An 8128-nucleotide genomic window follows, 5' to 3' on the forward strand; every position below is an offset into this window, starting at 1 on the left:
CCATCCATTCCAGTTCCTTCCATCCAATTTCATGAATAAATGTTTTTCAAACAAAATGCAATAATAATTTAATAAATTGAAATTATCGAATACCTTTCATCTATACCAGGCGAAAAGTATTGAGCTGGCAGTTTAATGTTATCAGAGCAACTGCTCATAAAATAATTATATAAATTTTGACTAGTAGAATACGCTTACTAATATTACTCACTTTATTTATTATGTGTCTGAACATGGAAACAATTTGTAGTCTATATATTTATCCTTGAGCCAATTCATTAAAAAAATGCGGCTAACCGCAACGTAGTATTAGCGAATGTAAATGCTCGGTCTATTTGTATTAGTTTGTTTCAATGAAACTTTAACCAATCGCATCTGTTGTTTGGAAGGAAAACGTTAGAATATGTAAATGTAACAAACGATACAAATATAAAAGCAGATCAACTCTGCAATTATCATATCATTCTAACAAAAGCTTTAGTAAGCCATCAGAAGGAAATCAAAAAATGAAAACATCAATTTCAACCCCTTCTATTCAACAAGCAGTTGTAACTGGAGATATAGCTACACTGCAGAAGTGTTTTAGATCAAGAGTTGATACCAATATGTTTGATGATAATGGAGAACCACTGTTGTTTACTGCTATTGTAAATGGTGATATGGAAACTCTGGTCCTCCTATTGAGTAATTCTGATGTCAATTTGGCGAGTGAAGATGGAAGAACAGCTCTCATGATTGCTGTCGAAATGAACGATATGAGCATGGTCAAAAAACTAATCAAATCAGGTATGTCCATTGAAAATCAATATCTATTTTTAGCGAACCTTATCGAAATCCAAATATTTGCTTCTTTTTTTTGTTTTAAAAAAACGTATGTTTGGCAATTAAGTTTTTTGTTTTTAATTATAGGTGCTAGGGTAGACAGCAAGGACAATTCCGGTAAAACACCATTGTTGTTAGCACTAGAAAATGGAAAATTAAACATTGCAGAATACTTGATCAAGCACGGAAGCGACGTCAATGAAGTCGACCATCTTGGCCAGTCTGCTCTTTTTTTCGTGGCAAACGCAGATTGTTATGGGTCTTCGAAAATTGTAAAAACCCTTATCTGTTGTGGATACGTATTGAAAAATTGTGACAGTTGGTTGTGCCCTGACAACTTTACAGGCAACAAAACGAAGGAGTCAAAATACAGAAATTTGATTCATAAACTGAAGCTTTCATTTAAAACCATGTCAAATTCCAAACACATGGTGCTATGAGAACTCTAGAATTAGTCTGTGCCTGTGCAGACTTGTACATGAAAGCAACATTCTGCTGAATGACGTTAGTATATCTGCCGAGCTTGGGCTTTGCAGCGTTAGATTGAGTTAACGGTGAATCGTGCCACATCCCTACTAGGACAGAAAAGATCCAACTGGAATTTCATGCGCACGTAAGCATAACCAAACATGCTCAATGTGAATAGAAAAATAGAGGATCGATTTAAAACTTGTTACTGACAAACTGACTCTAGATATGCTACTGTACGAAGCCTTTTTTTCCTTGTCCTGCAATAGCTTTAGCACAAGGATAGGATAAAATTCATGCGGAAGATCTTCATTACAGCAGTGCATGCTTTGGAAAAAGAATTCTTCAAGACATGCTTAAAAACAATGGGTGAATAGTTAATTCATGATTTCGATAAAAGCTGTCAGTTCTTTATTTCAACGTGTTTAAAGATGTCAACAATATAAAGAAATTAAAATGAGACTAGTATGCATTGTACGTATTTTTTTTGTTTTAACACATCTTTCCTTTATTTAAAAATAGAAAAGAAACTATAAGTAGATTTAAGTTAACCCATTTACATTTAATTACATTGTACTGAGTACATTGTCTCATATATCACTGTATAACGACAACTGACGGAATTATTGCTCATACATAAATGGTTGGTCCAGTTGAAGGCCCCCGTCTTGATGTTGGCATGCTAAGAGAAGGCAGAGTTTATCAACATGAGAAAAGCAAAATTAATGCAAAAGACTACTCCGTCTACGGTGACCCCGTCCAACCATTATCACTATATGTTATTCATCCTTTCGAGGCGCTGTATTATTGGCACATCAGATGCGTTTTAATGAATTAAATGTCAGCGTTGAGAGCATGCGTAGAAGGAAAGTATAGCAAAATTTTAACTTGGTTTCTTGACAATAAGAGGAACCAAAAACAGTTATTGTGCTCACAGTCTTTGGAAAATTATTTCAGAGTAGCCATAGCTCTTACCAATAACTACCTTTACTGTATGGAAGTAACCCCGGCACATTCTTTGATATTACATCAAAGCAGTTTCTACACGATTATTTTCCGTCAAAAATGAAAACTTAAAAGAAACCTACAATGATTCTCAAACAAATGAGAGCAAACAAGATATTAAGTGGTTCAGTTACATTTTAAATTGAGTGGTGAAAGGTACAAGAGACTAAGCCTGATATAAAGATGGGTGTATTTCTATAAAGTGTTCGTGCGTCATCTCGACGGCGTGTTTCATGTTTTTAAAATCGGGTAACAAAAAAAAAACTCCTCCATTAAATAGACTGCAACTTCACATATCAATGTGATAAGTAAATATATTATTCTGTTTTACTTATTGTTTAACTAGAACTAAAACAAATGAACTAATTTTTTTACTACATTTACACGAAAACTGATGTCAATACTTGTAAACTATTCATACAGAATGAGACGTTTCACAATAAGTTGACTTAAAAATTTTGTTTAATGAAAAATCAAGAATGGAGAAAATATGTAAATGTCCTAAATTGAAAACAAAAGATGAGAAATGAAGAATAACTTATGTTTTTCGTTTGCTTGTAAGGCGGTTAAAGTATAGGAGCATGGAAACGCGCAAAAATAATGTTGCGATAAGTTTGAAGTTTGCTCCAGGGTCAATGGACGTTGGTCAGCTTACCAGGTGCGATCTAATAATACCGCTCACTGAAAAATTTCAGTTTTATGATAAACGGTATTCCGGTTTACTTTTTTATGAAATTTTAATGGTATCTTTTTCCCCAAAGGAAGAAAGAGTTAGTCTCCATATTTTCCGAACATCCCTCACACATATCAGTGTCACAAAGGAAAAGATGGTAAGCTCTCGTTTACTTAATATTTCACCAGAAAATCTTGTGTAACATCCCTACAACTAAATCTGAATGGTGTTTGACTTTTCATGGAAATCTCATGAAAACAACACTTTTTATAAACTTGGGGTGCCAACATGTTTTGCTCTAAGGTAGCATTTTACGATATATGACTAAAACGCAGGAATCGATCTTATGACTTAGAGATTCGTAGTTAACACATTGGTTTACACTAATAGGTCACGAATTGCGCGAAAAAATATAAAATAATACTTGATTGTATTATTTATGTTAATAACACAATATTGAGATGACGCATATTGCTTTAATATGCAACACTTTTACAATGCTTGTTATATTACAGGGTGAACTTTTACAGAAGAACAAGTGTCGAGTCGAACGGCTAGCTTTGTTGGGTGTCTGATTTAAGGTTGGGAATATAATTTCGTATCAAAACCATACCCGTTGTGGAAAATAAGTTTGTATTCGAGCGATTCTGTTTTGGTGGTTACTGGGACCTAACTGAATTGATTAACAAACGAATTGTCCTTACAAAAACCACACAATTTCAAGTCAATTATCTATTAAATAGTTCTAAATTATTCACTGAAGTGAATAAAGCTGAATATTATGTATCTTGCGATTAAAAACATGATATTCAAATTTTACATTATAAAACAATTGTGTTCCTGAAACAAATCAGGAAAAAGAAATGAGGAAAATCACATGTGAATTGATTTATAATTATAAATTGGAAGTACGTTAAATATGGATATTTCCAATTTGCCTTAATGGACTCATTGAAAATTAAAAATTGTTAATTAATAAACAACCAAAAGATGCGTTCACAACTGCATACACAGAACGAAATTTCTCTCATCTCAACTTTTTGATAACAAAAATTTTGAAGATAAAAAAAAAATCAGAAGCATATAAAATTATTATAGGTTTTTGAGTACTTACATGCATTTTTTACTTGAAAACAACTCATTTAGCTTTTTTAATGCTAATTGTGCTACAGATTATGTTTATCGGACATCTTAACATGTGAAATGACATGTATGTTTTATTTAATTTTTCATTCAATTTAGATAAATTATGTTCAAATCAGGTTTGAGTTTTAAATGTCATCCTAGACTTTTACCAGTAAAGAATTACCTTAAATTTTGATTAGAAAAATGTATTATTACTTTGATAATCTTATATCATTGATATATATGAATTGATTTGCATTAAATATTTCTTTTACTTTCACTTACAAATCGAGTTCAGTAAGAAAAAAATGCACACTATTGGCAAGTATCATTTATATGATAATATCTTGTATCTTGTAAAAGTGAACAGTAAAATACATCCTTGGGCCAATTAGTTGAATATCAGCGGTAAACCACAACATACAACAAGCAACAAATCTAAATGCTCTTCCTTTTTGTATTAGTTTGTATCAATATTGTTTTAACCAATCATATTTGCTAAATGTATGGAAAATTGTAAAACGATGCTAATGAAAACAGTTGGAAGCCATAAAAAATCAGATGCAATCTTCTACCAACATATCATTTTGACAAATTATTCAATTACTCTGACACTTAAAGATAAAAAAAAAATGTGGAAGCCTTCATCTCAAATCTCTCTCTGCACCAACCAGTAATGAATGAAGAAGGTTCTGCACTGAAACGGTGTCTAGTTAGAGATTTTGGTGTCAGTCGTAGAGTTATAGGCAAGTTCCAGAGCTTACAATTCTTTGTCTTGTAAATAAGACTCATGTCCTGTTTTTGTTTACATTGGTTCAATATACCGATAATTGATCTCTGTTCTAATTCTTTTTAAGCATAAATAAATAGTTCTAAACGTTTATTACATCAATTTTGTGTCTAAAATTGGACTTTCTACTTCAACATTCAAATTGTAAACAAAGCTTTGTTTACATGACAAAGAATTGTAAGCTGATATGTATCTCGCCTATAACACGAAGACTGACACTCAAATTTTGGTTGACCATTAGAGATGCCTTACTGAAGCATTGTAAAGATTAAAAACGGAAGAATAATTTTTGACACAAATCGTGACTATGCTCCTTTAACCCAATGTTTTTTTAAAAATAGATTAATATATCAAAAACATTCAGTCTACTTATTTGTATACTGAACACTAAAGGGTGACTGCGAAACGAGGCTCTAAAATATATCAAAAATAATACCCAAGCATGTTTTTTTAAGTTTGTCCGAAACAATGATGTTAAATTTTACCCCTCTCGAGAAAATTTCTTTTCAAAAGAATCTTCCAAGATTGATATCAGTTTTTAACTTTTTTATCGAGGAATTATCGCAATAAATAAATAATTCGTTTGATACAACACATATTTGAAATTATTTTCACATAATTATGATGTCCCGTTCGAAGAAGGGGGGGGGGGGCAAATTGCTTTGCTTCTTTCTGTCTGTCTGTCGATCGTTCGGTCGGTCAGTCTACCAACTGTTTCAATTAATTTGCCTTGCAGAGGTGTTACCTTCTGTTCTTCTGTCTGTCGGTCGGTCCACCAACAGTATCCGTTCAGTTTCTTCGAGGATGCATACTGAAATGATATTTTGTGAACAGTTTTATTAAATGAATATCTTGGTCAATTTCGATTTTGAGTATAGTGGAATAAATTTATGCCCCTTGAATTAGGAATAAAAATCCAATTATTTCGGATAGTAGTATCATACATATGTATCAAAATTTAGAAATGTTTCGGTTACTAGTAGGTGAAAAAAATGAAACAATACCGATGTAAGATAATATCTTATGATATCAATTACAATAGTAAGAAATCAATAGATCAAATAATTGAGGTACACCATGACTAATCTTTTTGGTTATAATCGACACTGTACATGAAATGTTTTGCATTTCTTTAAGACACTTTGAGTCTATAAGGTCAACGGTGCTTCTCCGTCGTTGTGCGTCGTCGGTCGTGCGTTAAACATTCTACATTTTTAACCCCATCTTGAAAACTACAAGGCCAAATTAATACCATTTTTGGTTTGAATCATTCTAGGATAAGATAAACATAAATTAGGATATTTATGATTATAAAATGTCCGGGGCCTTACATAGACACAGGAACAAGTATGCCAAAAAAAGAACAAATTTCAAATATTGTCTTCTTTACTTCCACACGGGTTTGGAGGAACATGTTGAATAGTTTTCAATGAAGCCCTCTACCATCATGATAATATTAATGGCCCCTGGGTCAGAGATTCAGACCCAATAATGGGGCCAATTTGGTCATATAATAAAAAATGTATCAAATCTTAAATTATCTTCTTTGTTCCCCTGCATATTTGAGAAAAATCTAAATGCATGAATCTGATATCCATAGAGTGTTCTACATAAATTATGAAATTCATGACCCTTTAGACATAGCTTCAGGCCGCATGGTGGGACTAATATGTCCACCTGGTGAAAACGTATCAAATCTTACAAAACCTTCTTTATTCTACATTTTTTAGGAAAACTGAATGCAGGGTAAATATTTCCATAAAGCCTTCTGCTTAAATTGATAACCCCTGGATTAGGGGTTCTGGCCCTCTGGCGGGAGTAGGGTAGCCTTATTGTGAATCTTATTAACTCTTAGAAAATCTTCTTTAATTTGCTCAGTCTGCTTAATTTTGCCTTTTTGTGAAAAACTAAATACACGATTCTGATGTCCATGAAATCCTCTACTGAAATTAAAATTTATGGTTCCTGGGTCAATATTGCCATCTGGTGAAAATGTTTCAAAATCCAAAATCTTTTTCCCTACTCCAATATATATCTGAGAAAATCTAAATGTAATGTTATGATGTCCAAGTAGATATCTACCAAAATCATGACATTTAAGGCCCCTTGGTCAGGGGTTTGAACCTAAGGAGTGGTCGATACGACCAAAAACTTAAATGTATTGATTTGATAATAAATTTTCTGTACTATGACACTTGTGGGAGATAAACTCATGCATTGTTATTTTGTTCATATTGTCCTGCTGGTGAATTTTGAAATTCACTGCTGTGTCTTCCATTAGCTTCTTCTTTAAAACTACATGGTAAGTTGTCACTTGGCAATATTGAATTAATTATGTGTTCTATTTTAAGAAATTGTCTTTAATTTCCTGTGTATTGTATACTTGGAGAAAAAAACAGTATGCATTTTATGTGCATTATTATTCAATCGATTAATATCATTAAAGATTTACCATGAAAGGTTTCTTATTACAAAGCGTTTACAATTTTTGACCAATGGAGCTGGGGTATAAATAATCCGACTCTTGAACTCCCCATCATGAATAAAAGTTTTTCAAACAAAATATTATAATAATCCAATAAATTAAAATTATCGAATTATTTATTATTATTTATTTATACCGGACGAAAAGTATTTATATTCAAAAAATGAGCTGGCAGTTTAATGTTATCAGAACAACTGCTCATCATTAAATAATTATATAAATTTTGACTAGTAGAATACGCTTACTGATATTACTCACTTTATTTGTTATGTGTCTGAACATGGAAACAATTTGTAGTCAATATATTTATCCTTGAGCCAATTAATTAAATAAATGCGGCTAACCGCAACGTATTATTCGCAGCAAATGTAAATGCTCGGTCTATTTGTATTAGTTTGTTTCAATGAAACTTTAACCAATCGCATCTATTGTGTGGAAGGAAAACGTTAGAATATGTAAATGTAACAAACGAGACACATATAAAAGCAGATCAACTCTGCAATCGTCATATCATTCTAACAAAAGCATCAGTAAGCCATCAGAAGGAAATCAAAAAATGAAAACATCGATTTCAACCCCTTCTCTTCAACAAGCAGTTGTAAATGGAGATATCGTTTCACTAAAGGAGTGTTTTAGATCTAGAGTCGATACCAATATGTTTGATGCTAATGGTGAACCACTGTTGTTTACTGCTATTGTAAATGGTGATATGGAAACTCTGGTCCTCCTATTGAGTCACTCTGATGTCAATTTGGCGAGT

At 32.4% G+C, this 8128-nt stretch overlaps 1 long non-coding RNA gene across 1 annotated transcript; it reads left to right on the forward strand.

The window, feature by feature from the left end:
- Positions 1-325: 325 nt before the first annotated feature.
- On the forward strand, positions 326-1763 carry LOC117681527 (uncharacterized). The gene is made up of 2 exons (XR_010710205.1): positions 326-786; positions 910-1763. It is a non-coding gene; the product is annotated as an uncharacterized lncRNA (long non-coding RNA).
- The last annotated feature ends 6365 nt before the right edge of the window (positions 1764-8128 follow it).

The sequence above is a fragment of the Magallana gigas genome, chromosome 2 (genome assembly GCF_963853765.1).
Source record: "Magallana gigas chromosome 2, xbMagGiga1.1, whole genome shotgun sequence".
NCBI lineage: Eukaryota > Metazoa > Mollusca > Bivalvia > Ostreida > Ostreidae > Magallana > Magallana gigas.